The sequence below is a fragment of the Trachurus japonicus genome, chromosome 4 (genome assembly GCF_045865225.1).
Source record: "Trachurus japonicus isolate A0001 chromosome 4, Traja_1.0".
NCBI lineage: Eukaryota > Metazoa > Chordata > Actinopteri > Carangiformes > Carangidae > Trachurus > Trachurus japonicus.
The window spans coordinates 11,222,444-11,250,358 of record NC_140910.1 but is presented as its reverse complement, the minus strand read 5'-3'; the positions used below and the strand labels follow the sequence as shown (position 1 = coordinate 11,250,358).

General features: G+C 44.3%; 1 protein-coding gene across 2 annotated transcripts in view; it reads left to right on the top strand.

Annotated features, from left to right (window-relative positions):
• ncanb (neurocan b) overlaps nucleotides 1-27,915 on the top strand; it is a 204,089-nt gene that overhangs the window by 25,821 nt on the left and 150,353 nt on the right. The window contains exon 1 of one of the 2 annotated variants that reach the window (XM_085773892.1): nucleotides 17,792-18,497. The exons of the other annotated variant lie outside the window; for it this stretch is intronic. The gene's annotated coding sequence lies outside the window, so the exon portion shown is untranslated. Of the gene's footprint in view, nucleotides 1-17,791; nucleotides 18,498-27,915 lie in introns of those variants that run through there. 2 annotated transcript variants of the gene reach the window in all.

The following is a 27,915-nucleotide window of genomic DNA, read 5'->3' as shown; positions in this document are numbered from 1 at the left end:
GAGGAGTGAGCGGCTCCTCTTACTGTAAGGTGCCCTCTCCTGCTTCAGTAAAGTGGTTTACATCTTCTTTTCCTCCTGATTGAACTTGCATAGCTCCACAGCAGCATAAATCCCTCCCCAGAAAGTGGAGTGTACACAGCTCTATCTGCGAGCCTCTCTTCCCTGCAAGTGTCTGAGTCCTGATATTTATTCTCCAGTGAGATCATTAGAGGAGGAAGAGCTGGAGGCGACCATATGGACACCACTGCTGCTCAGCTCAGTCCATTATTTAAATAAAGACTCAGAAACTACCAGTAGGCTCTCTCCATGTGTTGGCACGAGCACATTTGTAGGATGCATAGCAGCGGCTCAATGGCTATATATAACAAAGTGATAGTTTCATTTGGAACATGCCCATAGCCAAATTAGTTCATGATTGGCAAAATGTTGGCTTAATATTACTGACGACAAGAGAAATACAGGATATATTTTTTTGCACCAATAGGAGTCACATTGACTTTCAGGATTGAATATTTCTCCAGTTAAAAAGATGACACTACAGAGCAAGATACAAGAGCTGAATAACAATGACGTGCAATCCTGGTGCAAGCGAGCACGCACGGTCTCTTATATTGGAAGTGTCATGAATAAAAAAGATATAACTGGCTGATAGAAAGCAAAAAGGTTGCAAATTTACCCCGAAACAACTGTTTGACACAAAATTGCTTAGTTCACAACACTTCTGTGTTTCTCCTCTGCTTCCGCTTCACACATTTTTACATAACTGTGTTTAGAGATCAGAGGAAATTTTTTTTCTTTTTTCTTTTTTGCTCAATTTGTGAATAAACGACTCATTTAAGCAGATGTTCAAACATTCAAATCCATGCACATTCATACAGATGCATATGACATCTGACATTATACATGGCTGTAACAGCACGATCACCAGTTCTTTAACAAAGGCATTACCATACTGGAGGCATTAAAACAGCAGCTCGGCTACTCTTCTGTTTCGTTTGACTCCCGAAGACACGAGAAAGATCAACATGAAAAAGAAGCTGATTTATATAGCCCCGGGCTCGCTTTGCCATGCTAAAATATGCATAGGAAGCTGTGATTATTATGCCTGCCTTTTTCTGTGGAAACTAATGCAGTTTGGGATGGTAGGTAATGACTGCACTTCTATGACTTTGACCAAATGACAAGACGTCTCTATTAGGGAAAAGATAAAGTATAGTGCTGTCTTCTAAAACATAAGGTTCTGTATTATACACTGTTGACCTTAAAGTTGGAAACATTTTGTTTTCAGACACATTCCTCTTTTTCCTATCACCGTATAAAGGTTAATTGTGGTTTAATTTCTACAGTGATATTTGGAAGAGATTGATCAATATAGCTTTGAGGAGATATATGTACACTTTATTTATCAAGAATAAATCACGTCAGGATCATTTCATGAGAAGATAAAATATTTTATTCCAACTTTATTGGCAACAGTATATTTGCACCAGTGATTATTCACAAATGAAACTCATTTTATGGTTGATAGTAGAGGTTCCAGAAACTCAAGACGCTTAATGTAGTAGCAGTAAATGCTGAATGTCAGAGAAAGTGTGATGCATGACAAGTGGAAAAAGAGGGCAGGAGTGAAATGATATGCACAAGGTAATTATAGAGTCTGAAGTGAATAGATGAATAGAACCAACTGCCTCCCAAACCCAAATGAATGAGGGGCCCTACAGCTGGACACCAGGCCTTTGGGCTGAAATGGATCCACGTTTTTTTCTGGCCCTCGATTGTACAAATTGCACCGGTCTATCTACACACGCTGTCTTTTCAGATAAAGCCAAGCCAGCGGGGCCGGGATGACGTGCTGTGTTGGGAGGCTTGATTATGCCGCGCGGCAGACTGAGAGAGGCGCTTGGAGACACTTCAGCAGACTGATCACCGCTGGGCCTCGACAGGCTGTGTGTTTGCCGTCCAGCAGCCGAGCGTTGCCGACAGAACTGCTTCCTTGTTCACTGGCGATGCTTAAAACGCCCCCCTGGATTGACCGAGCACTCAGCGGGGAGAGGGAGAAGATAAGGAGGGAAATGGGTGAAGAGAGCAGTGGGAAGCAACAAAGGATAGGAGAAGAAAGAGAAAAAAGTACACACAGGAGAAAGAGGTGTTAGGAAGAAGTTGTACTAGGTAGTTGAAGTTTGTGAATGTAATGCACCTTTTATAATACAAGAAGCAGGCTTTTCTTCACTTGGTTTCACTTCCTTCTCCTCTCTGTGTTTCATTGGAGTCCATCGATAGCACCTGAAGCCTATTTTTTACAGGGCAGCGAGCAGTGCTGACTTGTTCAACTCCGCTATTTATCAGATTGTTTCTGTCATCACTTTCCTGCCCTCTACATCATTGGAGTCACTGGCGTGTTGGTGGATGAGTCCGATGCAGCGCTACACACAGTGGCAGGCACCGTCCGTCTGGCTCGCTGCACTGGTGCTCGCGATTTGTAGAAGTCACACACAACGCTGATTGCCAATAATGATGAGCTGGCGAAGAGAGGCAGAGGGAGAGATGAGGTGGTGATTGCTGCTACTGCGCGCAGGTCGATAATGGAGAATATATGTCATGTGCCATTATGTATTTTTACTGTGTGCCTGCAACCCATATGCTAATTAATGCTGATTTATGCCTCATTATGTTGATTTATAACACGGCTACAGGAGCGCTGTTGACTGACTGTAGAAAAAAAAAGAGTTGGCTCCATTAAAAGACGTAGTAGTGGTGTTGCTCTCCATCACTGGCTTCAAGGCGGCTCATTGAAGCTTTTCCTTTTTTATAAAGAATTCCACTCATAGAAGTGTTTGGCTGGTTATAAATCTATACCATAAAAAATTGATACCCTGCCATTAATGGACCAACATGGTAGTTTTGCACGATTTAGCCCATTAACTGCAAATCATGTATATTTAACATTACTGTTAGACATTTTCTAACACATAACTTTGACTTGCTGCTTTACAATACATCACGGTGAACATTTAGTCGCTTGTTTTTTTCTCTCTCCATGAAGTCATTTGGGAATATAATATAAAAAAAAAAAGTTTTGTGGCTTTTGTGATGATTGTAAGGTACCAAACAGTACCGCCCTCACGTTGTCAAAAAACACACGCAGGAAATGTGAAGGCTGTTGCATTGCTGTCTGCCACAGTGTCTCTTTTGACACTACTGGAAAACAACAAAGAGCTGAAAGATGTTGAAAAATTCTATAGTACTGAGGAGAAACGGAAGAGTTGGGACATTATTTGCGACATGTGTATCTCTCTACACATTATTATTCCTTATTATACATTTTTTAAATGCCCAAGTTTTTTTCATATATGTTTTTGGCAGGAGTGTGCATGGGGCAGTGGTGCTGTCCGTTGTTTCATTCTGCATATTAAGGATTTCATTTTAGGCAACAGGCCATAAATGCAAATATTAGTTGATATTGGTATTCAGTGAGAGGACTGTAAGACTGGAGTTTCGTGGTGCTACTGTCTTATCACCAAACATTCCTGGATTCATAGCTGAAGAGATTGGCCAGCATCCAGCTCCTGGCCCTCTGGACCGTGACAGACACATTTACAGCCAGCTTTTTCACTGAACTGTCCTCTTTACGGTTTATTGTAACAGTCAGTACTTGTGCATTTCAAGGCTGTGCAAAATCCAGGGGATGAGGAGGAGGTTCCCTGCCTTTTTTTGTGGGGGTGGGGGCAATTTGGGTGACAAGGCAACTTTTAAGCTCAAAGACGATCGCATAGGCTGTAAAAGGTGCAAAGCTATGAGACAGACTGAGGATATTTTGTTCTCAAGAGAGGTAAGGGTCTCCGGTGTCAGTGCTGACAGTGCTGTAAAAGCGAAACATCTCCAGCTTTCATTTTGTAATACAACCAGGCTCCAGAATACAGTCTTTGATCATGACATTGTCTCCCTGCCCACAGCTGTTGTTTGAAACTGGGTGTGCAGCAGCGAGCAGAGGTGCATCAGTTATAAAATCCCTCACCGATAGCCAGAGTGGACTGAATATTTCAGAAACCCTTTGATAGATTGTGGAGCATCTGACATGATGGACTTTGATGAGGGCAGAGGATATATCAACTCTGCCCACATAAAGTGGAATAAGATTTCTTCTTTTTTTTTTGCCCATTGACAGTCTATTTTCAGCAGAACACAGCTGAATATATAGCAGTTACATATGTGCAGGGTGTGATTTTCTTTGATCGCACTTTCTACCCAAACAGGAAGGTTTATCCATCGTCATAAAATCACTGCTCCTGTCCCATGCTGTTCTGGAAAGGCCTGTTAATCAGAAGAATGTGTTGTGTTACTTGGTATACATGAAAAAAATGAAGAAAAGCTCGCACACTGCAAGGGCTCCTATAAATATAATTTAATTATGACAACGTTTCGAGCTATTGCTCTTCCTCAGGTCATACACAATAATAGGAGTCGCCATCTTTAAAGAGAGTGGTCACGTGATCACACAGCTGATGCCACTTCCACATGATTGTAGAGTTTGGAGACAATAGGAAAAAAAAAAAATAAACAAAAAAACATATATATATTTTAACATATAATCATTAAGACTGACACCACTCAAAGGCAATGAGATAACTTACACAGTCTTATAGCAGCACCGATCAAAACTCCAATTATAGTTGATTGATATATTGTAATTGCTCAAACTACATTGGGTTTTTGTTTGCATATGGACTTCATATGGGTGCCTGATTTTGTGTCATCAAAATTCAGTAGGTTCACTGGATTAGAAATAACCAAGTTTGGTCGCATATTATTTCAATTATTTTTAAATGTGAGTTTTATATTACACATGTAGAACTGGGTGAAAAGTTCATAAATCATCGTCTATACAAGCCTCCAGTTAGTTTAGAGACTGTGAAGACTGGAAATAGTGTTAATAATTGAAGAGTCTTAATAAGAATCAGTGGCTTTGAATGCATGTGTTCATTGTGCTGAAAATGGGATAGTTAGCTTTTGCTACAGTACAGTAACCAGTGGCGGCTGGTGGATTTTTCTCCAGGGGGGGCTATAAATCCAAAATAGACATACCTTATACTGTACCAAAAAGCAAGCAGACATGTACTAAGGTATCACACCAGTGTATTTACATAAATGAAAACAACAAAAGCAACATTACAGTAGCTATAATGTCATGTAGTGTTCTACTTTTTGTACATACATTTTGCCCTTCTATCCTAGAGAGAAGCACATTTCTCAATGACTCTGTGGGATAAAGTCGGGGATGGTTTTGACAAGATTCTTCTCCATAGAGAGCATGGCATTGAGACGATCCTGTGACATCGTGTTCCTGAGGAAGGTCTTGATTCTCTTCAGTGTTGAAAAGCACCTCTCTGATTCAGCCGTGGTCATTAGAGTTGTGATGAGGATCTTCAGCAGAGCCACAGTCTCTGAGAAGGTGTCCTGAAGACTGTTCCCCATGAAGAGCTGGCACAGAGCCACAGCACCACTGCAGCTCTTGAACTCCTCATTGCTGTAGATGAGAGCCAGTTCAGTTTTCAGCAGTGGATAAGCCTCCATGGTGGTGTTCAGTGCTGCTTCAGGGAACTGGCTGTGGTACTGCTGGAATCTGTCTGCCTGCAGCAGTCTAGCACTGATCAGATGCTTTGTGAAGGCAAATCTGCGTTTTGCATGGCCCAAGATAGTGTCAAAAACCTAAAAAATGAATTTACCAGTTTAATACAATATGGAGATGGCTATTAGTCAGCTTTCTAATTATTTAATATATAAAAACAATTCATTTTATGAATATATGTGTTGATTTATTAGTGTCAGGACTGGCTCCTTTTCCTGACAAACGACACGCGGAGAGGGGAAGGTGCCGACAATAATCTTATTTATTTATAACAACAATCAAAGGTAAACAATCAGTAGTGGAGGATATCCGTGGTGAGTGCGGGTGCATGGATGGATATGTAGGTGTTGTCTGTGCATTAAAACCAAGAGGACAGTCGCAGCGGGGGAGCTGCAGGACGCCAGGTCATGAATGGGATGAGAGAGAGGGAGACGGCGATCTCCACCTGGCTTTTAGGAACATGGCCACGCCCCCCTACAGCCCGCAGCCCGAGTCCCATGAGCAATCCTGAGGGAAGGAGAGACAGAGAGCGAGAGGGGCGCCGCACACACACACTCACACATACACACAACCACTTGGGGTTGTCACACCCCCCCCCTTAAGACGGGACCCCAAAGGGGAACCGGCACAACAAACCCCCAAGCCAGTAAGGGTGGCAGGACCAGCTACATGTTACCCATTTACAGTTGTAACCATACTCTAAATAACATGAATTACATGAACAATTCCCACTGCCAAAACCCAACCCAACTCACCCAGCCATCCCAGAACTCTGCAACCTGGTACCGGGGAAGCCTATTTAAGAGTTTGAAAGGATGGAGGAGCAGGAGTGTGAAAGCGGGGATAAAGTTACATGTCATCATACATACAAGATTAACAATGCACAACTGACCCAATACCCCATTAACTCTAAGGCAGAGGCGCCCTAGACAAAGCATCTGCCAGGATATTATCTTGCCCTTTAATGTGGCGTATGTCTAAATCATAACCCTGCAAAAAGAGAGACCACCTGACCAGTCTCTGATTTGGAGTTTTCAAGGAACCTAAGAATGTCAAAGGGTTGTGATCTGTGTAAACAATTAAAGGTGCCGTCCCACCTACGTACACCTCAAAATGCTGCAAGGCCAGAATGAGACCCAAAGCCTCCTTTTCTATCACGGAATAGTTGGCCTGATGCCGATTGAACTTTCTTGAGAAAAAACAGACTGGTCTCAACAACCCCTCGTCCCCTCCCTGGAGAAGGACGGCACCGGCCCCGACCTGGCTGGCATCAACCTGTAAGACAAACTGTCGGTCAAACTGAGGAGCAGCCAACACAGGACAGGAACACAGTAAAGACTTTACATTCTCAAAGGCCTGCTGGCACGCAGTAGACCACACAAACTTAGCTCCACCCTTCAGTAGCTCAGTCAGAGGAAAAACAACAGTAGAGAAATTTCGGCAGAAACTTCTATAGTATCCAACTAGACCCAAAACCCGCTGGAGCTCTTTCTTCGTAGTTGGCGGTGGAAACTCAGACACAGCTTGCACTTTAGCCTGAACAGGAACAACATAACAACATCACCCCCAGCGATTTCAACACTTCCGCAAACATATGCGAGGAAAAATTGGACCCCCGATCACTTTGTATGACCTTGGGTATCCCGAACACTGAAATGAACTGTGCAAGTGCTTTAACTACCGCTTTGGTGGTGATGGTTCGAAGCGGATAAGCCGCTGGGTATCGAGTACACTGACACATAACAGTCAACAAATACTTACACCCCGACTTGGCACTAGGCAACGGCCCCACACAGTCTATTATCAGATACTCAAACGGTTCACTCACCACAGAGATGGGCTGCAACGGTGCCGGTTTTACGCACTGGTTGGGTTTCCCCGTCAGCTGGCAGACGTGACATGTTTTAATATACGCCGCCACCTCTTTTTTGGCCCGCGGCCAAAAAAAATGTTTAAGCACCGACAGATACGTTTTACGCACCCCAAAGTGACCACTTTCATCATGTGCCGTTTTCAAAACGTGAGGACGAAAATCCTGAGGCACCACCACCTGAAACACAGGCGCTCCCACAACATCCTCATCACAAGGCAACCATTTGCGAACCAACATCCCATCCTGCACAAAATAGCCCTGGGCTACATCACCAACCTGGTGACGCGGCACAACCTGATCCCACAGTGAGGACAACGAAACATCAGATTTCTGAGCCTTAATCCACTCCTCTCTTACCACAAGTGGAGGCAAATCAGGCAGCGCAACCGGTTCCACCGAGGCCGCAGCCTCCGCTGGCACAGACGCACATTTACTCTGAGCGCGCGTCATGGCACAAACAGGAAAAACTTCAAGCGCTGCACTGCCAGACGCCACTGGTTCGGACACCACCACAGGTGGCGGGGGACCACTGGACCAAACCCGACCACCACAGATATCATTTCCCAGAATCATTGACACGCCTGGCAAAGGCAACTCAGGCCGCACGCCCACAGAAAACACACCTTTAGCCAGATCACAATCCAACACCACATCATGGCGTGGCACGGGAACGAAGCCAAGCTCCATCCCCCGCATCACAATGAAATCTCCAGACTGCGTATCAGAGGAAAAAGGGAGCACAGACTGCACAATGAAAGAATGTCGGGCCCCTGTGTCACGCAACACTCTCACAGGAACACATTCAGTACTGCCCACCAAGGACACACGCGCCTTTATGATGAAAGGCTCAAACCCAGACTTGTCACTGACGGTCGCCTCCACCGCCTTTTTCCCTGGCACACTTGCACACAACATAGCAGGAGCTGGGGAAGGCGCAAAATTTTTTCGCCTGAGCAAAGGACACTGGTCCTTCCAATGACCTTCCCCACGACAAAAATTGCACAAGTTTGAACGTCCTGGGCGCACAGCGACAGGCGCGCCACGGGCCGGAACAGGTTTGGAAAAACGGCTGCGCGTAAACCTACTGTCATCCACAGCGCGCTCGCGCCCCTCAGCAAAACCAGACTTGTGCGTCAGCAAGAAATCATCAGCCAACTCAGCTGCTTTAAGCGCAGTAGCTGGCCCTCTTTCATTTAAGTAGGCGGCTACGCGCTGAGGAACAACATTTTTAAACTGCTCCTTGATTATCAATTCACACAGACCATCAAATGAATTCACTTTTTCCGCGGAACACCAGCGGTGGAAATGAGTGGTCAAATCGCGCACAAACTCCACATTAGTTTGTTTATCAACCTTCACCCACTGTCTAAACCTCTGGCGATATGCCTCTGGAACGAGCTCATATGCCTTGAGGACGGCTGACTTCACCCTGTCATAAGTCAAACCCTCCTGCGCGCACACAGCCGAGTAAGCCTCCTGCGCCTTGCCCGTGAGGACGCACTGCAGCAGGAGAACCCTATCAACATCTGACCACTGCCTGGCATCTGCCACGCGCTCAAACAACGTGAAAAAAGTATCAGGATCTCGCTCATTAAATTTAGGCACAAGGCGCAGACTCGCCGTCAAGTCTCTGCCCTCACGCTCAGCCACAGACCCAGACGCGCCAGAATCCCTCTCATTTCGGTCCGCAACCCTCAGCTTCGCCTGCTCCACCTCTAACCGCAACCGCAACAGTTCCCTCTCTTGCTCAAACGTGAGCCTCTCAGCCCGCTCAACCCGCGCCGCAGCCCCCGGCTTTTTCGGAAACACACCTCTTTCAAACAATGTCAACAACACCAACACCTTCAAGTCATCCTTCAGGATTCCCTCTTCCAACTCAATCCCATAATGTCCCGCAATTTCAAGCAACTCCTCTTTCAAACATGATTCCAAAAACACCGCAGAGGGCGCACCATAGAAAGCTGACAAATCACTCATATTCACCGTAGAGCCGGATCCACACCGCTATGCGCACTTGAGCAGACAATGCCCCCCAGAGCGTTCCCCTCACTGCCTATCCAGAATCTAACTAAACTCAACCCTGGTCTTCATGTGGTTCTGCAGCGGGCTGTTTAAGCACAAAACCAGCGGGGACCACCAACGGCGACCCCACGGAGTGCCCCCGAGATGATTGCTCGCGCAACCAACACTAGCCGCTCCCCACAACACTACTGACAAAAAAAAAACAAACAGACACAATCCCAAAGGAGACGTGTCCTTTGCCTAACGGGAACCTCCAGAAAAAATGCGCATCCAGTGTATCACCTACCCTTCACAGGATCCCGATCCCGAGATCCCGAAACCAAGACGAGCCCCCATTTGTCAGGACTGGCTCCTTTTCCTGACAAACGACACGCGGAGAGGGGAAGGTGCCGACAATAATCTTATTTATTTATAACAACAATCAAAGGTAAACAATCAGTAGTGGAGGATATCCGTGGTGAGTGCGGGTGCATGGATGGATATGTAGGTGTTGTCTGTGCATTAAAACCAAGAGGACAGTCGCAGCGGGGGAGCTGCAGGACGCCAGGTCATGAATGGGATGAGAGAGAGGGAGACGGCGATCTCCACCCGGCTTTTAGGAACATGGCCACGCCCCCCTACAGCCTGCACACCGGAGTCCCATGAGCAATCCTGAGGGAAGGAGAGACAGAGAGCGAGAGGGGCGCCGCACACACACACTCACACATACACACAACCACTTGGGGTTGTCACATTAGCAACAATGCAAATTAACATTACACCTCTATAAAGTAGATTATTATATTATATAGGGCCTATTCTAAGGTGTGCTCCCCACTTTCTCACAATATAGCACTACTATGATTAAAAACATTCAAAAGGTACCGTTTTAAGTGACTTCACTGAATTATCTAATTTCTCTTTCTCTATTTTGCTTCTTTGTCCGATCGTCTCCTTCTCCCGCGGCTTGACCTGTCAATCAGCCGCACTTTAAAGCAGAAGAAAGCGATCCGGTCGTTTTGGCTAATGCTGCGTTCCAGGTAGGCTTTTGAAACCGTAAATTACAGCTTCAAGTCACAACTTACGACTTTGTAGCGTTCCAGGCAACCCACTCGTGTTTTTCCGACCTGTTTTACCGGTGAAAGTCACTATAACAGCCACTCGTAACTTCTGACCCGTGAACTCGTACCAGATTGAACTGGTATGACTTCACAGGTCGGAAAAACACGAGTTACGAGTTTCCTTGAACGCACCATAACAGTCCTTGTCCCTACGTCACCACATTCACGGCGTCCCTTGGCTGCACACACAGCCCTGCATGCCGTTCTCTCTCCTCATTGGATAAAAACTGTAGGATACGATAAATGTTTTCTCCTCGGCTCAGAGCAGAGCAGAGGGACTGACAGACCCGTGTTTCAGACCAAACACTCTATGTAAGTGATTGCTGTCAGAAGATATAACTATTTAAGACTTATATTAACACAAATATATCACTTACTTCTGCTTTAAGACAGACGGGACAGCTCAGGGCGCAGGAGAAGTGTGCCCCAACATGCTCCTATCTCTTGTATTGAAGAGGAGCTACTGCGCATGTACAACTTTTAACGAGAGTCTGGGCAAAGATTTTTGCGCACCGGAGCGAGACAACATCCATGAATAAAAACAACTTTACTCATCATTAATAACTATAAAATATTTATCTTGCACATCTAAAAAAATATATACTTATATTTCGAAATATTTTTATTTTATTATTTCATTTTTACGGTATTTACTTTTTAAAAAATGTTCTATTCAAGGTAATGTGTGGTGAGTGGTGGGGCGGCGCCCTAGCGCCCTCTATTGGCCGGCCGCCACTGACAGTAACAGTATAGAGAGTCATTAGATACAGTAGTTGTTGACAGAATACCTTATAAAAAGATGATCTTTTTAGTCTGATACCTGCTGTGGGTGCAGCAGTTTCTCAGTGCTCACTGCTTTCACTGGTGCCTATGCTGCTGTTTCACTGACAGTGACTGTGGATTGACTAATTGTGATTGCTCTGTTTTCTTCTGTTCTTCTGTGCTGCGACTGGCATTGCAAACTGAATTACACTTTGGGGATAAATAACGTTTGAATGTTGAACCTTCAATCTTGAAATGCATATTATGTCATATTGGGTTAGGAGTTAGTTTTGGTAAGAGAATACCAGATATTATTAGTGCTATTTTTGCTATTCATTACTTTTTACACCATTTCAGCAAATCACTGCTTTGTATTGTTCTTGTTCTTGGTCTGAGATCCTCATTAAACATCCAGCTAAACTAGCTCTGCTCCCTTCCCTCTGTGCCAGGTCAGGCAGAGACCCTCCGCCTCTGATTGGTCGTCTATTTATTATAGACCAAGCAAAGCCCAGCCATCGGCCCCTTTTCTCCTCCCCCTCTGAGCTTCATTCATTATAGATCACCTGCCCCCACCTGCACGGCTTCATTACTCCCTCATTTACAGCCTCTATGGTCTGCTGACTCCTCTTTTTCCCCCCAGTGCTTCACAGCCCTCCTGGTGCCACTGTCTCAAACACCAGCATCACCCCACTCCATGTCTGCCCCCTCCCTCCCTCTGTCTCTCTCCCTCCACCCATCCTACTTTCTCATTCGTTACTTAACTCTTCATGCAGGTGGACCGTTTCAGTGATGGTAAATGACCGGGTGCAGTTTGTTGATAGTTTTTAGTACTTGTGTCAGTGGTTTCTGGGTCAGTTAGCCACAATGTCTGGATTGGCAGCAGTGCGACCCCCCACATAGGCACATAACCCTTACATCAACCTTACACTATTTATCCTTACCCCCCCCCTCTGATGAGTTGCTCAGTGATGTTGCTAAACATAGGAATTGATAAAACCAATAATTTCAACACATGGCAAGTATTGGTACACAAGCCTTGTTTTAATGCTGTGTGAGGTATGTATGATTAAGCTTATTTAACTTGCACTTAAGGGTGTAGTATTGCAATAAGAACAAAAAAACAAATTGACCTATAATGAAGTTTGCTACACTGGATTTATTCCTGTTCATGTGCTCTGTCTCTCTGTCTCTGTTTAAATCTCAGCTGGTTTTATTGCTTGTTTCTTCGACCTTGTTTGGTACTCAGACAAACCATCCGGAGAAAATCACAAGCACAAACATAGTGATGTGGCCTTGGGCTTATTCTATCATAAGTGAATGCTTAGCTCTGCAAGCTTGCTTCTGTGTGTGTCTGTATATTTCTCTGTGTTAAACGTATGAACTGAAGTTTGTGAAATCCACTCAAGGCTTTTTCATACCGTTTCAAACATACATTTAAATACCGTACCCACACCACAACCACTTATTATGTTGTTAAACACCACTTGGATGTGCAAGTTTCAGGTTCATATGAAGTAGCTGCTGCAGAGCTCTGTCCTATTGGTTTTTCAGGGTAGTTATATAACTTATTAAAAAGTTCTCCAACTCCGTGACTATGAAATGTAAGGATTTTTCAGGCTAATTGGGAGCAGCACAATGCCCAGGTTGGCTGCACCAAGTGTTATTGTGTTCTGCTGAACAATTTTAGACTCAATGCAACCAATCTTTAGGGATAGTATAATTGTGATTCTTAGCCACACTATAGTGCGCCAGCACTAGGGATGACATTTGCTCTCAATTTCCATACTTCTATTATTGCACTGTAATGTAGTATACTGCTTACTCTGCATTTACTCACTGGCCTAGTCACTGGCACAGTACATTTTGACAGCATGGTGTCCCAAATCAAATACTACTTCAGAAATGACTAACATTTGGCCATGACTGTCACCTGCCAAATTTTTTTTGGCTTTTTAAAATGTTTGGCCAGCAGCAGGGTGCTTTTAATGCATTGCATATTTCCAAATTGAGAGGCAAGAATTGTCTGTTGATCCCCAATTTTGATCTAGACTGAAATATTTCATAAACTATGTAAAAATGTATGTTAACACGGTCTCCACAGGATTAATAAGTTGGTGGTGATCGACATATTCTAGCACAACCATGATGTTTACATTTGGACTTCTTACTGAAATGTCTCCAACTGTTGAATGAGTAACTTCTGTCTATGGCACCCAGAGGGTGATTAATGACTTTGGTAATGCTTTGACGTTTCCCTTACAGTGCCAACACCAGGTCAAGTATTGACTTATATGGTAAATAAAACAACATCTTCTCAATGGATTAGCACAAACTTTGGTACCAACTAAATGCAATGTAATCAAAATTGCAATTTGGGCATGAACAATATATTAACTGCTAAATATTTTATGATAAAGGTAAAATGTTTTACAACATTGTTTTGTGTCGTTGTTGCTAAAACATAAATGTTGTTTGATACAAGACCCCAAAAAATCACATCAGTTTAATATTTTTTAAGTGAAAATGAAAATCAAAAATTACCATTCCAACTGAAATCACAAATCACAATTGCAGTATCTGCCCATAAAATTGCAATGAGCCTCTAACCAGCCAGAAAAGGCCAAAGGCAGAGGTGGGAGCTCACAGCTGTCAATCAATACTCGAATGTCATTCTGATCTACTACTACTCTTCACACCTGAGGGCTCAAGTTGGTATTAGGTGCTGGAAGATGTCGCTCTGGCTGACTCACAGGCTAACAAGCTCCCAGTTCCTGCATTATCTATGGCAGTGATCACCAAACATGTCGGGGAGTGGTTTTACTTTTGAGGTAAACTACCACCAGCTTGATTTTTAGAAGTTGCATAATGTTTATATGAAGTTGAGAAAATGCAGAAAGATGCATGCAACTTAATAAATAGAATTAAAAAGCTATTCATTCAAATTGAGTTGGTCTTTCTTGCACACACATATGTTCTGCATATGTTGGCCACAGAGATGACAGCTCATTTGAGGTACAGTAGGAAAGCGACTGTGAATATAAAGCTTGAACAGCAGAGGTTCGGCTCTATGTTCTGTGACCTTTTCATTCATTTCCACTCCACACAGGAAGCGCTCAATTTGTTTACTGCCTATACCAAATAAACATCTTTTGTTCTTCCTAAATGAATTACATGGCTGGATTGCACCTTATGATGACTTTGTTCACATATATTTGCGATGCTCTGCCACGTACTGTATCCTGAGATATTTTCGGGGAGTTTCCGGGAAGGTGAAATGCTGCACTGTTGTCATTAAAGCTGATATGGGCTTTATGATTGTTATGCCTTCAGAGCCGAGTCTTTGCACGAAACAAAAGCCCCTGTCTCAGATGAGGAGACAGGAATAAACTTGATTCCAAAATCCTCTCAGGGACAAACACATTTCTCTGCTCTGCCTAATTATTCCACTGGGTTTCAGGGGTGGCTGGACAGTGTTTTAAGAAGCCAGTTCTCCAGGGATTAATTTCTCTCATGCTTTGCCTAATTAAGGTATTAACAAAATGTAATAAAGTCTAGCCAGAGGATGCTTCCAAGGAGCCCATAGCTTGTAGCTCCAACCGCCACATCAAATATGTATTTAATCTAAGTATAATGTAGTGGCTCCGCAAGATAAACACATTTCCCCATAGCTATAAAGCCAGGGGATCGATATAAGCAGTCTCCATGTTTACTCCCTTGTTTGTAGTTTGATTGCCTTTTGGTCATTCTGGGAAGTGGAGAAGCAGAAAAAGCAGGGAGGGAAAGGAAGAATGAAAGCACAGTTTCAGGAGTCTTCATTGTCTTCATTGTCATCATCATCAAGGATACACCTTTTGATGATGATGAGTGTCTGTATTAGCAGATCTGATGACGGAGCTCAGGGTTTGTTGTGGCGCTGCGAGCCCTTTTGGTGTCAAAGCCACCGGAGACTCTGTCTGGCTTTAACTCTTCTTTAATGCTGAGGACAGTCTCAAGCACTCAGCCAAAATTAGCTTGAGTCTATCTCTCCAATGTGCTGCTTTGAACAGGAAGAGGGCTTCAGCTGTCCCCACTGCACAGCAATTATGTCATCAATGAATTGTCTGAAAACAGAGATGGACCACGGGTTGAGTCACAGCTTTAAAATCTTTTCCCAGCAGTGATCATTAAAGTTGCATCTCCAAAAAAGGGAGACAAATAAAGCATGTCCCACGTAAATATTGCAAATAGTGTATCTGCTGCGTTGTCCATCTTATCTATCTGTTTGTAAGCTGACTGAATAAAATTGCTTAAAAGGCTCATTATATGAGGAGTTAGCCTGCTTTGATGCACAGGAAAAAAGAGTCATGAGCTGTATACACTACTTTATACCATGCAATCCAGTTATAGTTTTTGATCCTTATCTGATTTTTTTTTAAATGACATTAGAATTGTCGCTAAACTCTCTTTTATCATCTTAAAAGTGGAAAGAAATACCGAGTTCAGGCATTTCACTTATGGTCATGGTTACTGAATATCTTTTGCATGCTTCTAACTTCACTAAGCTCAACTAATGGTCTCTTTTCCGCTCTAACAAAGCTGTGAATAAACTGCAGACCATACAAAATGCAGCGTTTCAAGTGCTGACTATGGCCAGAAGAGGAGAATACATTACACCTGTTTTAAGATCCCTTTTATTTGCAGTTATTTTTATAATACACTTGAAGATGGTGCTCATTTTTTTTAAATCCCTCAGGGGACTAGTGCCTTAATACATAACACTTATAAGATACGGCTCAGCCTAGATTTCTACCTTGTTTGGCCCTTTAGTGGTTCATGGGCCAGAACTAATACCTGTGTTGAAGCAAGCTTTAACCCCTTGTGTCTAGAAAAGCCAGCCAGAGCAATAGCATAAAGGTGAGCGTGAGGCAGTCACCATCAGTATGGGCCAGGTCAAGAGGCAATTTGGACTTGATGGTGCTGTACTGCTGAAGGTCAGAGATCATATATCATATATCAGTCAACTTCTTGGACCTCCTTGCTACACTGTGGCTCTTTTTTAATTGTTAAAAAGAGAAAAGACCACGTCTTGTCTGCTCCTATTGAAGCTCAGATGAAATTGGGGATGAAGTCCAATTCATGTTCTGTTGTTCACTGTATCGCTTTTTAGGAACTGCACTTCTTTCAAGTAAAATGTCTGTCATTGCTGAATGCTTGATGAATTGAATGATTCTGAAAAACAAACTCGTGTTTGAGGAAGGGAACATTTTCTCTTATTTGTTTGCATGGTCTTGCATGACAAATGCTTCATCTTCACTGCGACAGTTTTATAGACACATAAATCTATGTGGACTTGACATCTACAAAAATAACAGGCAAGTAATTATAGAACATAGAATGCCACAGAGACAACAGATGCAACAGATTTGTGTCTAGACAAACTCTGAAAATCCTTTGAAACAAAAATGTCGACTGGCACTTCACTGTGCAACTTTTATTACTCTATTGAGTATGATTTATTTGTGACAGATTATGGTTTATTCCAAAGTCTCCAGTGCTTAACAGCTCCAGCACCATGGACAGCTCCTGAAGCTTCAATAACCACCTTTTTCTCAGTGACCTTCATCTCAAGAAAAAACAAAAACTACACTGCTGGGATACAGAGAAAAACTCAGCCTATAGAACTATCCATATTTATTAGAGGCTATATACAGCATATTGTTAAATCAACAAAACCTAACGCAAGCAGCACGAGCCACGCTTAAACTGTACAACTCTGCTGAACAAAGCCTTAATCTCCCTGCACGCGGCACTGCGCCTCGTGGGGGATCATTATTTTTTATATGTAACAAAGCGCAGGGTCGCTCACTGCCTATGAATGAACTGTATACATTTTGCAGGCTCTTTTAAATGACTCCAGGCATTAGTCCCCGATTGCGCTTTTAACGAGGACCATAATGATGATCTTCTGTATGTTAACTAACTCATGCAAAGACTACAATACCCAGAAGGCAAGTGCGCCTTAGACGGTCCGTTTTAGGTCAAATACTCAATCAGGTGGAAAAAAAAAAAAAAAAAAACGTTGACTCAACGTTTGACTGCCAAGTAAATCCAAGGCAATTTGCGCCATAGGCAAATCTAATTTGATAGCCCAAGATGGTCCACTGCAAGGAAATCTCAGGTCGGGGTCAGTGCGAAGCTGCCAAACAAGGTAATTCCATCCCTGAGGTTTTTAATTACCGCGCTCAGACAAAGGCAAAACGGGATTACGGGGCCTACAGTAGGGCAGATGCCAAATCACGTCTTCCAAACCAAACCCCCCTCCCTCTCCCCCTCCCTCCCTCTCAGCCATGCATGTGTCATGAATTACATCAGGGGATCAGGACTAATGACTGTGTGGGTGCTGTGTTCCCACATTAGATCATTTATCACACTGAACAAACAATAACACATCAGCGGGATACCGACCCCCCCCCCCCCCCGTTTAAAGTCGGCCACATTTCCCGGTTCTACATTAAGTTTAGTGTCAGACGCAGGGACATGGTCTTGTTTTAAAACTCAGGATGACCACATACCCCCCACCCCAAACCACCACCACCACCACACGCACACACATAAACAAACTTCCTCCCCTCTCCTCCTCCTCCTCCCCCTCCCTGCACCCCCCCCCCCCCCCCCCCATCCATCCCTCTCCTGCTATTTGAATAGAGAGCCTGCAGAGCACTCTTTTGTTCAGTAGCGCTCAGCTGCTGGAGAGGTGAGCACCACTCTCTCGCTGGCGCTCATCCACTCAACTCATCGCCGCTTCCTCGGATCGTCTCCGTGTAAGACGCGAGCGGACACTTTGCCCGAGAGACAAGAGACACCACTGCGGCCAAAAAAATACGACACAGTCCCCTCCCCCCCTTCTCCCCCTTTCCCTGCCATCGGTTCGTCCCTTTCCACCCCGACACCCACAACTGCTTCATTTTCACCCCACACTTGGCGGGGCTTCTTTCTTTTTTTTTTTACGCGTCGTTGGATGGTCCAGCTCCCCCGGCAGCGGCGCTACCACCTGCACCGTAGCAGACCGACGCTCCTGTTCAGGCTGCAGCATCGCTCTACATTCCTGTGAACTGGACCTCACTTCATCCCAAAGGTGAAGGCGAGTTGGTTTTTGGATGTTTTTCTTTTTGTTGTTGTTGCTGTTGTTGCTTTGGCATTCCTCTACCGGATTAGCAGATAAAGTCAATTAGCTGAAAGAAGGCTCTTTGAAAGAAGGCTCTTTCACAGATTTAGTTCAGTACAGTCGATAATGACTTGGAGATGAGGATGTCAGTATTGTTTAATGGCAGATATGTGGCTATGATGAGAATGTGTGGCTATCATTGTAAGAGTATGATTCATTGATAACAGTCCCTCTGGACTGAACCGTTTAATACTTCTGTGGCTGATCTGCAGCAAAGTGAAGCATGTTTAGTTTCTTAGTTTGCGATCATTTATTCAAACATTGTCACTAAGTCAATCCATCACCTGGGTTAGAGAAATAAGGGCAGTTTTCTTCTAGAAATAGTATTAGTGTCTGCTGTGCTTTTGTTGTTTTTCTGCCTGTTTGCATGATGTCATGATTGTCCATTTCTGCTGCATCTGTTCATACATGTACAGCATCCTTTGCTCTTGAGTTTTCCCCTGTGGGAACAACTTATGTTGAGCAACTTAAAAAATAACAGCAGAGGATTTGAATGTGTATGATCCTCACTCCACCTCTTGTAGTGAAACCTCTGTTCTCCCCCCACCCACGAGCCTTCAGGTGAGGCAGATAGGGACAGAGGGAGCTATCGGATTTGGTGAAAGTCGATAGGCGGCACAGCCAGGGCTGTCAGCACTGTTGGCAAACCAAAGAGGGGAAACCCGAGACATTATCTTGGCTGGCACTTACACTCTGCCAAATGGCTCTCTCTGTTGTTTCGGGTGGAGGAAACTTTGCTGTCGCGCAGCAGCACCCCGAGGCTACAAACTGATCAAAAGTGAAACGGGGTCCGAGCACTGCCGGGATGCCACAGTCATATACTGCAACATGGCTGCTATCTCTTAGTGAGAGATGATGTTGAGGGTGGAAAACAAAGGAAAGAAAAACAGCGTTGGACTTTTTTTTTTTCTGTTTGTATTCATTTTGTGAGTATATGGCAGCGTGTCAGAGAGAGAGCAGCAGCGGGAGTAGGAGCGGAGTTGCTCATGACCCCCTGGGAAATTAAGCAGAGATTCAACCAAGCAGTTTGTGAAATGGTTACCAGTGTCTCCCTCTCTCGCTCCCTCTCTCCGTCAGACTGTCTTCTTTGCTCTCACTGCTTGCCTGTTGTGTTTGCACATTCACAGGCACAACACATATGCAGTCACTCATAGTTTACCCATAGTGTCTGCAGCCGTCCTCGCCAGTATTGATTCCACACTCCTCTCCTCTGATATTTTATCATTCTCAGCAGCTTGTTGTTACACATCCATGTGTTTGGCCAAGCCTCTACCTAAAAGACACTGGCTGATGGATCAGAGCTACTGTCTCCCAGGCTGATGCCGAGCGACACCACAGATACACAGATATCAGAAAGCACGAGCTTCATTTCCATTCTGTGACTGACTGTAGATAAAATGTTCCCTCCCTCGCTGCTTGAGCAGCCATGTGTAGGCCTTTGTGTGTTTGATGCGTGTGCGTGTGCACTCCTGTGCTTGTCTGTTGATCACTTCTGTTGCCAGTTGCCGAATTGTTTCAATAAACTATAGTCATCAGCTCTCCACATGCACTAATAGGATCTGGCTACACATTTAAGTCCTTCTGCTGCTTTTTGCTTCCCTGCCTCTTGCACTCTCATGCATATTGTAGAAGGTGTCTGTGTTTGTCTTTCTGTCTCTTTCTTCTCTTGTCGTCTCGCTCCGTTTGGACTCTTGCGCTGGATCACAGGCTCTGCTGTTAACGCCATTGTTCTCAGAAGAAGTCTTCCTTTCTGTGGCATTGCCAGTTCACTGCCCCCATTTTCCCATTTTCTGTGTGATGAGGCATTACAGTGGATGAACAATATTCCTTTAGAGAGAGGTTCATTGCGTCTTAGTGGCTCCACTCCAACAGTGGTCAAGACCAAAAGCACATAAAATGTCGTCATCACACCTCAAGAGTACAGACGGGAACGAAAGAAAGGAAAGGGATGAAAGAAAGAGAGGGAGGTAACAGACTGGGAGAATCTTACAGTATTATCGCCTCTTTGCATGAGGTTGCGTTGTCACATATTTCAATAATGTGTCTTTTCTGCCTGGCTGCGTTCAGCTTAGTGCAGACACTTGTAGCAGAAGACATAAATGGGCAAGAATTCAATTTTGCACTTGAGTAGTGTCCAAGCAAGTGAATGGGAAACTGAATTTTTACAGAGGTTTTGCAAATGTAAGACATTAATATTCCTACAATGAACCCTTCTTCTGTTCCTAAAACAAACAAAGCCGCTTTGGCACGGGATGAAACGAGGGAGATCAGCCAAGCAACTGCACAGTGTCAGCTCAGAGGATCTTGGGGCTTGAGTTTGACTGTTTAACTGATGAGGGCCTCCAGCTACAAATCCTATAGTTGGAAGCGAGGTGGGGCTGTGAGTCAGCCGCGACCCTGCTGTGGTAAATAACTGGTTGTTTTACAGTTGAAAAAGAAACATTTATTAGGACGTTTCTATGTTTTTGATGGAACTTCAAAGCTATAGGCTCACTGTAAATGTTACAAATGAATGTAGTGTTTCTGGCAACAGCGGTAGAAGGGGTAGGTATAGAGAGACTCATTTACAGACTTACATAACCCTGATCCAATTAAGCAGTGGAAACACTCATGGCAGCCTGTGCACATATTCAGTCGTGTTTGTATACATGATCCCTGTGTGTGTGTGCTGTCTTTTGTCAGTTCATCTTCAGGTCTTTGTGTGGCAGTGGGGCCCGTGAGCTCCTATGCTCCCACATATGACCATAAATCATATTTTAGGCCGCCATCCACTTGGCACCTCCATTCCCCCAGTCACAGGGTCGTTTCATCGGCTTAATGAAGGCTGTACCTTTGCTCGCCAGAGGACGTCAATCTGCCTGATTGACAGCTCCGCATCCTTTCACTCCTCCAACTTGACACCGCAGAGCAGATGGAGTCGAGCCTAAGTGGGCCGCTGTTAGCTTTGCCTTGGCTAATAATATAATAGTCTGGCATTAGCCATATTGAGCTCGCCACAGCACCTAGAGCCAAGCAAATGAGCAGCACAGCTGGGCCGTCATGGCCAGTGGCGGAGCAGACAAAGCCCAGGAGGCACAGAGCCAGAAAAAAAAGGTAGTTTACCACAGTCCCTCCAGACGCAGCTCATGAATATTCATCAATGAACCCCCGTCCCCCCCCCGTCCCCCTCCTCCCCAAACCCAGCTCTGCACCCCTCTCCCACCAAATGTATTATTCAAAGGAAGCATTTTCCCTATTAAATACCATAAATAAATAATGACATCTGGTAACAGTTTTTGTCTGCTGAATTAATGACAGGGGCACAGTCAAGTATCTACCAGTGATTGTAGGAGGGGGCAGCGGAGGATGGATTTCCTCATCGCTACCTCTCCTCTCCTGCGTGGCCTTTCCTTTGTCTCACCAGTTGGGTGCAATGCCTCCTTTGTTGAAGTCAGGTGGCAAGTCAGTAGACGTGAATTGGTTTGTGTCTCTATCATTCACGCCCCAAAACACCCTGGAGGAGCTGCAAACACTACACAGCTGTTTATTTTACCATTTTGCCAGAGTCTTCCTGTGTGAGCAAATCCACAGGAAAAAGAAAAGCTCCCCGTGGGCTCTTTATGTGGTTTCAGCACTGGACAGCTCCTGAAGCATTACTTCTCAGTTTTCCTTCCCTGCTTAGCAAGAACACAACAGGGCACATCTTGACAGACTAAAAGGTGCATCAGTGAAGGATATCAAGTATGTAATGTAGGCATCATTGTTGTACAGGCTGTATCTGTCAGACTCTGATGAGCTGCTAAACAGTGCGCGCTGGAGAGGCCTACAGATGGCCAGTGTTTTCCATTCTTGTGTGCCACAATCCCCAAAGGAAAGACACATTTTGTTTGTGGTGTGATTAAGTGTTCGATTTTAATTTGTAGAGGTACAAAGGACTCCTGGATTCAATAGTGTATTTCCAGGCAGGAGCATCGTAAATACAGCGGGAGAAAAGCAAAACTCAAGAGGGAACAAGAAGAGAAACAGTAGCCATTGTTACTGAGAGTGATTTCTGTCTGTCTCCCTCTACCTCGGCCCGGCTGAATTCCACACAGCGGGGCTATTTATGAAGCCGGGGCACCGGTGTGATGCCTGCAAAGCTCTTCTCGCTAATCAGAGATCTAGCTCTGGGGTTGCCGAAACCAATCACAGGGATTTATGGGAGAGAATAGGAAAGTAGTGTAATTAATTTTATTCAGATCCCCTGCACCCAGGTCGGGCTGATCCATGCATGCTGACTTCCTATTTTACATGATGGCTTTGTTCGTGTTTAGGATTTGCATGTGTGTGAGTGCAGCATTCGACTTTTGCTGCTGTCGATATTTGTTAATAATTTTTTATTACACAATATAAGACACAATGTGACTTTCCCTCTTTTGTGTTATCCAAACAAATGCTGAATGCTGCAAGAGTATAATGCGTAGAATGCCTTAGTGCATAATTTTGTAAAATATTGCAACTTCAAAAGGTTTGTTGTTAGTGCATTTTGTCGTTATGAGAAAGAAAAAAAAAATCACTTCTGCTTTTCATTCCATATACCAACCACAAAAACAGGTTTCTCTAATCCTCCAGTATGTCTCCCTGTAGGCACAGAGCTATGAATCCTATTTTTCTTCAAGGTTTTTTTTTATTGTTGTGGTAATACTGCCTTCTAATGTTTCCACATCACTCTGTTTTTATGTTTTTGATCACACTGCTTCATAGGTACGTACAGACAGAGACATTTTGACAACAACTGGCTCACTCACTGATATACAGTATATGTGACAGGATTGTCAACCTGCTGAACTCAACAAATAGATCTACATGCAACTAAGCCAAACCAAATCACAACAGTTTGACTTTGCTCACCCAAGGAACTTCATTGCAAGTAATGATCGTTGACGGACGACAAACATAATGAAAGAAACAGGGATACTCCATAGTGAGATCATTTCACACAAAACCAACCTTTTAGTAAAAGGTTCTTATGGTTTCTAAAACCATCGGATCACCAAAGTCCATATGATTCTTCCTTTGACACCCATGAATACAGTATCTGTTTTAATCAGCAATCAATCAGTTCGGTGCTGGATTAAAAAGTCAAGGTCATCAAAGTCATTAGTCCTTATTCTTATGAACTGGAAAGTTTGCAAACCGGGATGTTTCACCAGAGAGTCATGGTTGGGAGAATTCTTGGATCTCTTGAATATGGAAAGGGCAGCATGCCTGCTAAAAGACTTTGACCAAAAACTGGATGACCACTGGGACATTATTTATAACAGCCTCATGAGTTGATTTGCATTTCCTTCTTTATTTCTTTTCATTTTCTTCTTTATGAAATTGAATGACACTCTTGCAACCCCCCCCCTCTTTTTGTCCAAGTCTGTCCTGTATGTGTGTGGGATTTGTTTGTTTGTTGTTTTAAGTTGTAAATACTCATAATAAAAAACTCCTAATAGCAAAAAAAAAAAAAAGTCATTAGTCCTCCTCTGGTCAGTATGAAAGTCTGTACAATATTTTGGGTTAGCAGTGGCTTGGGAGGTAGAGTAGGTCCTCCATAATCAGAGGGTTGGTGGTTCGAATCCTGCTCTCACCCAGTCTCTGTTGTAGTGGTGGTGGTCGGACGTGCTTTGGGTATCGGGTATCGACGGAAAAGCGCTATATAAATGTAAACCATTATTATTATTATTATTTCGAAGCGATAGCTCTTCAGATACATCAGTCTATCAAAGTGATGGCTTGAATGACCAGCATTACCCTCCATAGAGACATTATACTAGCGTTACAAAGAACAACAAACATACGCTCAGGGGCATTTAAAAGAAAAATTTGTCAGCAGAGATTCAGACAGATGAGAGACAGACAATTATACAGACACAGGTAGACAGAGAGACAGCCAGAGTGAGCAGCGGCAGCTGGACAACCTGCAGCCCCCACCAGATGGATTTAGTCAATTGTGTCCAAACCCAGCCTTTAGGTGACACTTGAATTTATAGTCCATGTCAGTTTAGCCACCTGAGAGGTAGCAGCAAATCTTGTGTGTGTTGGCCTTGTGGTTGTTTGTGAGTGGACAGGTCAGTAATATCTATCTATCTATCTATCTATCTATCTATCTATCTATCTATCTATCTATCTATCTATCTATCTATCTATCTATCTATCTATCTATCTATCTATCTATCTATCTAGACATTTCTCAGTGCATCTATCTCCTCCTCAGGCTTACTTCTCAACACAGCAGTAAGATTACATTATCCTAACCAGACTTTGATTCCTCTCAGATATTTCACTTAACGTCCTCTACACCACCCCAGGGTGCACGATGAAAAAATGGAGACACCATCAAATTAATTTTAATATGTAATTTGTAAGCCTCTTAGGTCAGATGTCCTAGCAGTACTGTCTCTAGTCACACTGCAGTTTGTAGTAACAGCCAATGCTGCACCAAAGTGCTTTTTACATGGAGCTATGAAACATGCTGCCTTGAAAGCTCTGTGGCATTTGAATCAATGCCAGGTGTCACTGAGGGACAAGGGTGGCTAAAAGATATGCAAGTGGGTGTGTGAGCAGGTAAAGGCTTGAAACTTTTGCTCAAGGACTGTGCTTAATGTTGGACTTTGTTTGTTAAAGGACCGACAATTTCTGAGGGGGCGGCCATTTATTTTTCCAACATTTCTTGCATTGTTCACAAGAAAATTGTTTTGTCAACACAGCAAACAGCAGAATCAAAGCACAATTGTTTGCTTTTCAAATGAGGTGAAAACCAAGTCGGTCACCTGTGCAGCCAACAGTCCCAGTGAATGCAGAGGTCACCGTCTGTGGTCGCAGATTTTTATATACAAACCTGTTAAACAATTACCAGTTTTTGGCTTTGTGCAGAAGCTCTGCAGACAAATTCCCCCGTTGGCGGTTAGAGTATCTTTTCAGTTCTGCTCTGGCAAATTCAAAATGAACTCTTCGGGTGGTTACCAGTTCTGTTTTTGTAATTAACTGTCACACTGCAAAATTAATAGAGAAGAAAATATAGCGTGGAAAATACAGAAAATGAAAAGACGTCGCTGCAGTCAATCAATCATTAGTCAAGCAGGAATGATATTAATCAACTGCCTGTGTTGTGTGTGAGTGTGAGTGTGTGTGTGTGTGTGTGTGTGTGTGTGTGCCCTTCTTTGTTTTTGTGTGTAAGCTGGTGCACACACAGCTGGTTTCACCCTGTCTTTTCCCTCGACCCCACGCAACAACAAACTACCATTAACTGCGTCACCTCGTGTCCTTTCTGTGTCCACGTTCTCTGGGGTTTTTCCTCCCTCAGCTGTAATTAAAGAGGTTGTCTGTCTGTTTTTTAGATAATTACCCTTTGTGCAGAAGTGCTGGACTACTCTGGTTTGCTCCCGGACTCCTGATAAATCTGGCAACTGCTCTCAGAACTGTTGCTGGAGCGCCTTGGCTTGTGTGTAATGGAAAGGTTTGTCCAAGAGCAATGCAGCTTTCTCTGCACTGGACTGTTTGCTGAGCTGTTGATCACCACCGATCACCGTCTGTCACCGAGTAGGGGCTAATCCATCTGTACAGAGAAGTGTGCGCGTGCATGTGCGGCGGGTGTGTGCACGCATGCGCTCATTAATAAATAATCATTGTTTTACTGTGGCTCTTCTTATCTGTGTTTACTTGCTCAGTCCAGCCGTTACATTAGCGTCCCGTTGGCTCAGCGGCGAGCAGCAGGGAAAACAGAGAGGCTTGTTTGTTGAAGGCGTAATTGTAGTAAAACGCTTCTCTCTGCTGATGTCCTTTCTTTGTTTTAATGTACGCTGGGACGCGCACTCTCGCAATGCGCGACCGCCCACTTGCTTTTGCACGATTTGGTCACGCACATGCTCCAGCCGCAGCCACACATGCAGAAATCCCTCTCCAAACTCGAAAGCACTGAAAAGAAAAAAAAAAAAACCACAAGGATTTCCTCAGCAGTCGGGGCAGCAGGAACCTCAGGCGTCTGAGGCCGAGCCCTAATTGGGCCTCATCTTAGCGTGACCTTCATTGTTTTGACAGAGAGGGGATCAGAGGGAGACACTCCAAAGCTGAGGTTATCTCGTCTCTTCCTCCTTCCTCTCCTCTCCTCCACACGTCAAACCACCAGGCTCAACAGTAGAGGAAGCGTGTTGGAGCAGCCATTAGCTGCCTCACGGAGCTTTTCCAAAAGGGTCAAAGCTGTCTGAAGCTGTGGAGTGGATGTTTTAGCGCTCACCTCAGTGGGTAGTCTGTGAATTTGTGTGTGTGCGGTGTGTGTGGTGTGCGTGCTCGACTGTATGTGTGTATCTGGTGTTTGTCTTAGCCGTGGCAGCACAAGATGAGCACCCAAGAACGGTCCAAATAGCAAGTCAGCGCCGCAGTGCGTGATGTGATTTACCGGCGGGCCATTAGCAGTCAAGCTGTGTGTGCTTCAGGTGTTCTCTGAGGGAATGGAGAAGGAAATACTCCCCACTGCAGCGCACACTGATTTTTAAAAGCTCCCTTGTGATTTATTAGGAAAACATTTCTTTCGACCACCCACCCTCACTTTGCCGCCGTACAACCTATAGCCACAGAGTTTGCACACTGGCTCGGCGCTGAGGTAGCAGGAGAGCAATTTGGAGTGGATTTGAAGAGGCCAGCGGAGATTCACGGCAGATCATTGCTGGAGATTTCTCTTCACTGTGCTTTGTGTACAGAATATGTATTGGTGTGCTGTTATAGTGCTGCACACGTCATTGAAGTTGAACATGAAGAAATCACTCACCCTTTCTTCCCTCTTCCGTCTTCCTGCTTCCTTCACCCCCCCGGGTCTCTCTGAACGCATCAAGGTCACTTGAACTTTGCCACTTTTTAAGAGGGTGATTCCTCAATCACGCTTCCTGATTGCGCTGTTTATCCTTAATCAGCTTCTCAAGACGGACCCAGTCTCTTCAGCAACCCATCAGCACACACCGCAGCAATCACAGCGTTTGTCATGTCTCATGTTTTACTACAAACAGCTTTAATTGGCTGCCGTTTCTCCCCAGACCGCACTGCCGCTGAAGAAGCTGCTCAGGATTAATAGCGCTTTTTAAAATGCAGACTGAAATTAGCATTGTAAATGAACTCTCAAGATTGCGATTTGACTGTAAGTGCCATTTATAAATGGCTGTAGTAAATGGCGTTTTTTTTTTCGATGGATCTCGCTCGAACTCTGTCAGTATAATGCGTCCCCTGACCCTGCCAGTTTTTTATGTCTGAGCTGAGCTTTGTTTAAACTGCCCACCTGCGTGCCATCCAACAGCGGTGTTGTATGTCCAAGCGGCTATTGCTTTTTTCCTAA